Here is a 9,520-nt window from a genome sequence, read left to right as displayed (position 1 = left end):
CCTGGCGGCGGGAGGACGCGGCCTGGCGGCGGGGACTTCGGGCTCGCGGGGGCCCGGATCGGGCCTCCCGGGCCGGCGGCGGTGGTAGGTGGTGGAGGCCACGTGGCGCACCCCGGTTGGTTGAAGGCGGCGGCGGACGCTGCCCGGCCGGGGGCGAACGTTGTGCGGCGGGAGGAGAGATGAATTTTTTTAGGGTTTCGGAGAGGGAGAGATCCGAAAATGGAGAGGGCTATTTATAGGCATAAGTGGAGCTAGGAGAGTCCAAATGAGGTGCGGTTTTCGGTCACGCGATCATGATCGAACGCTCTAGATGATGGAGCAGAGTTTGGTGGGTTTTGGGCCAAATTGGAGGGGTGTTGGGCTGCAACACACACGAGGCCTTTTCGGTCCCTCGGTTAACCGTTGGAGTATCAAACGAAGTCCAAATGGTACGAAACTTGACAGGCGGTCTAACAGTAGTAAACCAAGGCCGCTTGACAAGTCTCGTTCCAATCCGGAAATGTTTAATCCCCACACACGAAAGAAAGGTAGAAATGACCACCGGAGGAGAACGAAGCGCCGGAATGCAAAACGGACAACGGGGAAAATGCTCGAATGCATGAGATGAACATATATGTAAATGCAATGCACATGATGACATGATATGAGATGCATGACAACAACAACAACACACGGAGACAAAGACCCGAACCCGAGAAATAAATATAACTTAACGCCGGAAACGGCAAGAGTTGGAGTACAAATTGGGAAAGTTACATCCAGGGCGTTACAACACTCCACCACTACGAAAGGATCTCGTCCCGAGATCTAGGACTGAAAGAACGCCGGGTACTCAGAACGGAGGTGATCCTCGCGTTCCCAGGTAGCTTCACGGTCGGAATGGTGTGACCACTTGACTGTGAGGAATTTGATTGACTTGTTGCGAGTCTTGCGTTCAGTCTCTTCAAGAATAGCAACTGGGTGCTCACGATAGGAGAGATCTTCTTGGAGCTCAATGTCCTCGAAGTTGACTGTGCGGTCAGGAGTCTTGAAGCACTTTCGAAGCTGAGAGACATGGAACACATCATGAACATTTGCAAAGTTTGAAGGAAGCTCGAGTTGATAGGCGAGGTCGCCTCTCTTGCTGACAATCTTGAAAGGTCCCACGTATCTAGGGGCAAGCTTCCCTTTGATACCGAAGCGACAAGTACCTTTCATAGGAGAGACGCGGAGGTAAACATGATCTCCGATCTCGAAAGCCAAATCACGGTGCTTACTATCATAGTAGCTCTTCTGGCGGGATTGGGCTGCTTTGAGGTTATCACGAATGACTTTGCACATTTCTTCTGCCTCTGTGATTAAGTCATTACCCAACAGCTGACGTTCACCGGTTTCAGACCAGTTGAGAGGGGTACGACACTTCCTGCCATACAGAATTTCAAAAGGGGCCTTGCCCGAACTTGCTTGAAAACTGTTGTTGTAGGAAAATTCAGCATAAGGAAGACAATCCTCCCACTTCATGCCGAAGGAGATCACACAAGCCCTAAGCATATCTTCAAGAATCTAGTTGACACGCTCGACTTGACCGCTTGTTTGAGGGTGGAAAGCAGTGCTGAAGCGGATGTTGGTGCCCATGACCTTCTGAAAAGAATCCCAAAACTTGGAGGTAAAGATGCTGCCACGGTCTGAAGATATCACTTGAGGAATACCGTGCAGAGAGACAATTCGAGAGGTATAGAGTTCCGCCAATTGAGCTGCAGTGATCGACTCTTTGGTAGGCAGAAAATGAGCCACTTTGGTGAGTTTGTCGATGACAACGAGTATAGCATCATTGCCACGCTTGGACTTTGGAAACCCAGTCACGAAGTCCATTTCAATGTGGTCAAACTTCCATTCTGGAATGGCAAGAGGTTGGAGGAGACCTGCTGGCCTTTGGTGTTCTGCCTTCACTCTTCTGCAGACATCACATTCATTCACGAATTGAGCGATCTCGTGCTTCATTCGAGTCCACCAATAAGCTTGCTTGAGATCCTGATACATCTTCGTACTCCCAGGGTGGATGGAGAGGAGAGAATTGTGAGCCTCGTTCATGATCACTTTATGAAGTTCACCTTTGGGTACAACAATTCGATCCTCGAAGAAGAGAGTGTCCTTGTCATCAAGGCGGTAGCACTTGTACTTGGACTGACTCTTGGCAATCCCAATCTTCACCTTTTTCACCATAGCATCAAGAAGTTGGGCTTGGCGAATCTGGTCTTCCAAGGTAGGAGAGACTTGAAGGTTGGCGAGGAAACCTTGAGGAACAACTTGCAGATTCAGTTTGCGGAAAGCTTCACAAAGCTCGGGTTGATAAGGCTTAAGAATCAGACTGTTGCAATACGCTTTCCTGCTCAAAGCGTCAGCGATCACATTGGCCTTGCCTGGAGTATACTCGATACTCGGATTATGCTCTTGAATCATTTCGACCCATCGAGTTTGCCTGAGGTTGAGATTAGGCTGAGTGAAGATGTACTTGAGACTCTTGTGATCAGTGAAAATGTCCACTTTTCTTCCCAATAGAAGATGTCTCCAAGTCAAAAGAGCATGCACAACTGCCGCCAACTTGAGATCATGAGTGGGGTAGTTCTTCTCATTAGGCTTCAATTGGCGAGAGGTATAAGCAACAACTTTCTTCTCTTGCATCAAAACTGCGCCAAGACCTTGGAGAGAGGCATCACAAAAGACCTCGTACGGCTTGGATTCATCAGGCGGAGTCAAAACTGGAGCAGTGATCAACTTCTCTTTCAAAGTGTTGAAAGCAATATCACACTCCGGAGACCAAACATACTTGACATGTTTCTGAAGAAGATTAGAGAGAGGCTTCGCGATCTTAGAAAAGTTTTCAACGAATCTTCGGCAATAGCTTGCGAGACCGAGGAAACTGCGGAGTTGCTTCACGTTCTGAGGAGATTCCCAATTAACAATTGCAGACACCTTCTCAGGATTCACGGCAATGCCCTTGGCAGAGATGATATGACCAAGATAAAGAACCTCATCGAGCCAAAATTCACACTTGGAGAACTTGGCGTAGAACTGATGTTCCCTAAGCTTATCAAGCACCAAACGCAAATGTTTGGCATGATCTTCCTTGTTCTTGGAGAAAACCAGAATGTCGTCGAGATAGACCAAAACAAAGTCATTGGTGTAGGCGTTGAAGATGAAGTTCATCATGCGAGAGAACGTCGGAGGGGCGTTGACGAGGCCAAAAGACATGACAGTGTATTCATATGAACCAAAGCTTGTCCTGAAAGCCATCTTGGGAATATCTTGCTCATGAATACGAATCTGATGATAACCCATGCGGAGATCAAGCTTAGAGAATACTTGAGCACCTTTGAGTTGTTCGAACAGCTCATTGATGTTGGGAAGTGGGTATTTGTTCTTGATGGTCTTCTTGTTCAATGGACGGTAATCAACACAAAGTCGTTCCGATCCATCCTTCTTCTTCACAAAAAGAACACCACAACCCCACGGAGAAGAACTAGGCCGGATGAGACCCATTCTCTCTTGCTCATCGAGTTGCTTCTTCAGCTCCTTCAAGTCTTTAGGTCCGAGCTTGTAAGGACGTTTGCACACAGGTTCCGTGCCAGGCTCAAGATCAATAACGAATTCAACTGGCCGGTGCGGAGGCATTCCTGGGAGCTCTTCTGGAAAGACGTCTTGATATTCGCAAACGACTGGAATTTGCGAGATAGCACAATTTCACCCTTCTCATTGAGAGAAAACAGACGGATGGTATTATCACGAGCGACAAAGACAATTACATCCTCAGACGAATGAGTCAATTGAATCTGCCTGGGTGCACAATCAAGCTGAGCCTTGTGCTTAGAAAGCCAATCCATTCCGAGAATAAGATCAATATCCGAGTTACCAAGAACCATTAGGGAAGAAAGGAACTTGTAGTCGCCCAATGTGATAGTAACATCTGGCACCTCCAGACTTGCACTCAAACGTTTGCCAGGAGAAATGATATCCATTTGTTTACCCAAATGAGAAGAAACGAACTCATGCTTGGTAAAAAATGGCTTTGACATGAAACAATGCGATGCACCAGTGTCAAAAAGAACTCTTGCAGGAATATCATTAACATGAAGGTTACCCATGATGACATCTGAAGAATCCTCTGCCTGAGCTGCATTCATCAAGTTGACCTTGGCATGCTTGGGGTTATGCTTGACCACAACTGTACTTGCCGATCTAACAGGAGGAGGAGGAGGAGGACGCCTCTGGTTGAAACACTTGTTGGCATAATGACCCTTCTGTTGGCACTTGTTGCACGTGACCTCTGAAAGCGGACGGTGGTACGGAGCACTCGGTCTTGGAGGTTGAGACGAAGACTTGTTCTGAAAGCCAGGGTTGGGTGGGTGGGAAGAACCACTGCTACCTTTGCTCTTCTACTGATAAGGCTGACGGAACGGAGGAGGAGGAAGCCAAAACTTCTGCTGCTTGGCCATTTGAGTAGAGGAAGAAGGAGTAGCATCTCTGACTCGCTTCTTGGAAGCATCACACCTCAACTGAGTAGCCTCTTGCTTCAGTGCCATGTTGTAGAACTCATCGTATCTCAACGGCTCAAAGAGGACAAGAGCGAGCTGAATATCTTCTCTGAGACCACCCCTGAACTGGTATATCATGCTCTTCTCATCAGGGACGTCCTGCTTGGCAAAGCGGGCGAGCTTCTGAAACAACTTGTTGTAGTCATAGACAGACAAAGAGCCTTGCTTCAGATTGCGGAATTCCTCACGCTTACTTTCAACCACGCTCTGAGGAATGTGATGAGCTCGAAAATCTCGACGGAAATCATCCCAAGTGATCAGACGTCCACCTCTGGAATCCTTGTACTGCTGGAACCATTCTGCAGCCTGATCTTTGAGTTGGAAGGAAGCGAACTTGACAAAATCTTCAGGCCTGATGTTGCTGCATTCAAAATGCTTACCCAGATCCACAAGCCAATCGTCAGCATCGGAAGCCTCAACACAATTGCTGAATGTCTTTGGCCCATTAGCAAGGAACTGGTTCAGTGTAGCAAAGTGGTGCTGATTGTTGCCTTGATTCCCTTGAATGCCTTGATTGCGCTCTTGGAGAATTTGCATGATCAACTATGTGTTTGCATTAGTAGCAGCCATCACAGCTTGCCATGCCTCCGGAGGAGGTGGAGGTGGTGGCAGATCAGGATTCGGAGTCGTGCGCGTTGGAGGAGCCATCCTGAAGAGGTTGACCACCATTAGCACATTGATAGACAAAATATTGAAGCTAAATCCAACGGAATGAAAATTGCAACATAAAGTCTTCACATCCGAACAAAATGAACGAATGCATTCCTCTTGAAGTAGCCACATATCCATAAATTGCGAAGCCACGTAGAATGAAGGTAGAAGAATTAAATCAACAAGGTACGGCTCAAGAACAAATAATCGGTAAGAAATCCCAATCTCAAACCAATATCCGTGGAAGAAGAACTAGAGCTACGAGAATTCCCACCTATGAAACTCCCGAAATTTTCTGGTTATGCAATCAGGTGTTGGGGATACAGGGGAAGCATAATATCTCACCCAAACTAGCAAATCCTGCATCCAGCTGTATCCATCCTTCAACACATAACCAAGAAACCTTTGGAAACCATCTACCTCAACCTTCGAAAAGCATTCGTTATACAAGTTATGGCGATACTCCCGAACTCCCGCCCCAGTACTAGGTGGCGTCGAGGTTATCTCACCAATGAACTGCATAAAAGAGATTTTCGATGTCGGCGAACATATCTCAAGTATTCCAGAATTGCAACGATAGAATTATGATGACAACACCTCAGAGCTCAACTCCCCAGGACACTTCCACTAAACCCCTGACAGGAGGCACCAAGACAATGTTCTCATCATAAGCCATCGGAACGATTCCAAGATACTCGCGTGATCCTAAATTTTTTTAGTGAAATTTGAGAAGAGAAGAGTCAAAACTCTACGTCAGGATGCCTTACCAGAGCGATGAGGAGACTGGGAAGTAAAAAGAATTCCTAAGCTCCCCGATATATAATTCCTAAATGACTCAAAATATTTTTTTCTAGACACAACTCGGCTGCTAAAAATGATCAAGCAATGGGGCTCCTAAGGTCGGGGAAGGCTCTGATACCAACTTGTAATGCCCTCGATGCGGCTATAGCTCCCACGTGTCGAGGCATGACTTAGAGACATAACCGCATTGAAAGCAATGTCGCAAGTTAGGCAATCATCACAACATCCCATGTAATATATATAGTAAAAGGGGAGATACATAGTTGGCTTACACTCGCCACGTCACATCAAAGTACATAAATAACATGCATCATACAAACACTCATGGCCCGACTACGGTGCCAAAATGGAAAATAACCCAACATGCGACACGGTCCCGATCGAACCCCAACTGGGCACCACTACTGATCATCAGGAAAAGACACATAGTAACACTGAGAATCCTCGTCGAACTCCCACTTGAGCTCGTACTCGTCACCTGGAGCGGAAACACCTGAACCTGCATCTGGAGTTATAGTAATCTGTGAGCCACAGGGACTCAACAATCTTGCACCCTCGCGATCAAGACTATTTAAGCTTATAGGAAGGGGTAAGGCAAATATGTGTGGAGCTGCAGCAAGCGACTAGCATATATGGTGGCTAACTTATACACAAAAGAGAGCGAGAAGAGGAAGGCAAAGCACGAGCGAGAATCTAGAGGAACAACCTGCGCAAGCATTACTCCAACACCGAGTCCACTTCCCGGACTCCGCCGAGAAGGGGCCATCACGGTAACACACACGGTTGATTCATTTTAATTAAGTTAAGGTTCAAGTTATCTACAACCGGACATTAACAAATTCCCATCTGCCCATAACCGCGGGCACGGCTTTCGAAAGTTCAATCCCTGCAGGGGAGTCCCAACTTAGCCCATGACAAGCTCTCACGGTCAACGAAGGAATAGACCTCCACCCGAGACGTTCCGATCAGACTCGGTATCCTGGTACAACAAGACATTTCGACAGGTTAAAACAAGACCAGCAACACCGCCCGAATGTGCCGACAAATCCCGATAGGAGCTGCACATATCTCTTTCTCAGGGCACACTCAGATAGGTCAAGCTACGAGTAAAACCAACCCTCGAGTTTCCCCGAGGTGGCCCCGCAGGCTGCCTAGTTCGGACCAACACTCAGAGGAGCACTGGCCCGTGGGGGGCTAAAATAAGATGACCCTCGGGCTCCGGAAACCCAAGGGAAAAAGAGGCTAGGTGGCAAATGGTAAAACCAAGGTTGGGCATTGCTGGAAAAGCTTTAATCAAGGCGAACTATCAAGGGGTTCCCATTATAACCCAACCGCGTAAGGGACGCAAAAATCTGGGAACATAACACCGATATGACGGAAACTAGGGCGGCAAGAGTGGAACAAAACACTAGGCGAGAGGCCGAGCCTTCCACCCTTTACCAAGTATATAGATGCATTAAGATAACATAGAAATATAATGATATCCCAACAAGTAAATAAATGTTCCAACAAGGAACGGCTCCAATCTTCACCTGCAACTAGCAACGCTATAAGAGGGGCTGAGCAAAGCGGTAACATAGCCAATCAACGGTTTGCTAGGACATGGTGGGTTAGAGGTTCAACATGGCAATTGGAAGGCTGACAAGCAAAAGGTAGGCATCGTAGCATTGGCATAGCAAAGAGCGAGCAAACTAGCATAGCAAAGATAGTAGTGATTTCGAGGGTATGATCATCTTGCCTGCAAAGCTGTCAGAGTTGACTGGATCCTCAAAAGCAAACTCAACGGGCTCCTCGTTAGCGAACTCGTCTCCCGGTGCTACCCAAACAATACAAACAAGCAACAAGGATACAATCAACCACGTGCAAGCTCAAACAATAAGATGCAATGATGATATGCTATGCGGGATGCGATGCGGGGTGCAAAATGCAAGATATGACAGGAAAAGCATGAACCTGGCCTCAACTTGGAAAACCAAGTGTGCCACTGGAAAGATGGGATGAAATTGCTTGAAAACGATATAAAGAACGCCGGAATCGGAGTTACGGTTTGGAAATGGCAAGCGATTTAAGAATGACACCGGTCTGCGATTTACAGCAAGTAGGCATCTAAATGCAACGAAATGAACATGCTACAGCCACCAAACATGACAAAAAAATACATGGCAGGGATGCACACAAGATGCTTAACAAAAGTCTAGCACTGAGCCACGGCCAATTCATCCATTATGAGGTTCAAACAAACATGGCAAAAACGCAAATGCAAAACAGATTTCAGACTTAGTGAAATTAACACTTGTCTGAAATTTCAGATCATGAAGCCCTCTTCGGAGCAACAAAACAACATGATACATGACCTGATTAAGACAAATAAGAACATGGCATGGAGCTACTCAACAAGCTTAACAAAAGTCCTTAAGTGACCTGAGGCCAAAAGGGATCACAAAATATACTAATAAGCACACGAACATAGCTAAAACACAATCAGATTTCAGACTTAGTGAAAACTGAGACATGCTGAGATTTAAGTCACGAAGGCATGTAAACGAGCTCGATGCACTCACTATGGTGCAAGTCATGGCAAGGCAAGCATACATCCATTAAGAAGGCACAAAATACAAGCTAGAAATGGCAAGAACAATGGCATAGCATGCACGGATCAACTACAATAGCACCGGCAAAATCGCAAACGAGTTGACGATCTGCCCAGATTCACAACGAAGCAAAAGTAGAGCTCGATTGACTCAAGCTAGGGTGCTCCATAATTGCAAGTAAAGACATGGATGGATAGAGCATAACAAGATTAACAAAACTCCTTTACTGATCATCCTCAAAAGAGGCACGGATCACTAGGAAACAGCATGAACATATGGCATCATGAACTAAATAATCCCAGACTTCGTGAAAACTACTAAGTCCCTGAAAACAGATTTACCGGGTGCCTCACTTTGCAAGCTTGCACAAGTCACCACACACATCCTTAAAATGCATGAGTTGCACCTCTGGAAATATAACAAAATGCTTAACAAAACATATGAAGGACTCATAGGCATATCATGCACACAATAATCATGGCAAAAATGATAAAAGTCTAAGAAGAACTAGCAGATCTGACAATTAACTCATGAAGCCTCCTTCTAACAGCATTTCGGGCATCAAGATGAACTCAAATGAAAATAATGCACTGGAATGAAATGATGTACTCGTCGAGACAAACATTTTGATATACTATATGTCCAAATCGGAGCTACGGATGCGGAGATATCACCGGTCAAAGTATGCATAAAAAATTAGGGTTAGGGACGAAAAAGTCAACCGAGAGGGGATCTAGATCTAGATCCAGCCGGCTGCACTGTAGCACGCACGCACCCCGAGGTCGCCGGAGTTCACTGTTCGCCGGAGGAGGAGATCGTCGCCGGGGACTTGCTGGAGCTCGGGGAGGAGGAGGCCGGACGTGGGGAGGAGGAAGGCGCGGGGCGGCGGCCGGCCGGCTCGGGGCG

The sequence above is a fragment of the Triticum aestivum genome, chromosome 7A (genome assembly GCF_018294505.1).
Source record: "Triticum aestivum cultivar Chinese Spring chromosome 7A, IWGSC CS RefSeq v2.1, whole genome shotgun sequence".
Taxonomy (NCBI): domain Eukaryota; kingdom Viridiplantae; phylum Streptophyta; class Magnoliopsida; order Poales; family Poaceae; genus Triticum; species Triticum aestivum.
The sequence above is the reverse complement of the archived record's forward strand: the minus strand, read 5'-3'. Positions refer to the sequence as shown.